The sequence below is a fragment of the Morone saxatilis genome, unplaced genomic scaffold, assembly GCF_004916995.1.
Source record: "Morone saxatilis isolate NCDOM2014 unplaced genomic scaffold, NCSU_SB_2.0 Contig9, whole genome shotgun sequence".
Taxonomy (NCBI): domain Eukaryota; kingdom Metazoa; phylum Chordata; class Actinopteri; family Moronidae; genus Morone; species Morone saxatilis.
Window position 1 is genome coordinate 21,683,239 of NW_023340268.1, and position 434 is coordinate 21,683,672.

Here is a 434-nt window from a genome sequence, read left to right on the forward strand (position 1 = left end):
TTTTTTTTTTTTAAAGGAACATGAGGCTAATTTGCAGCAGGAGTGCCACAGCAACAAGAAACACACACCTCTGTTGTCTGACTAAAAGGAATAATTAGTGACATTTTTCTTTAAATAGTATCTCTGCTTTTACCTCGGGGAACAAAGTAACACCATTTACATGTTTATTGGGTAGTTTTTCTATTAGTGGCCTTTCATAAAGGGAATGCTAACACAAAGGATCACAACAGTCCACCTGACTGCTTTATGATCAACACATCATGTGGTTTTTATGATTTTATTCTATTTAATCAAACATTTATTGATTCCACACGCCACCAAATCAGTCTACTTGTTTTCACCTCAACTGTATTGTTGTATATGTAATTATGGCCACATTTGCTACGGTGTAATATGCGCTCAGTTGTTAGTTTTTTAAAGCTGCAGTAGGTAAC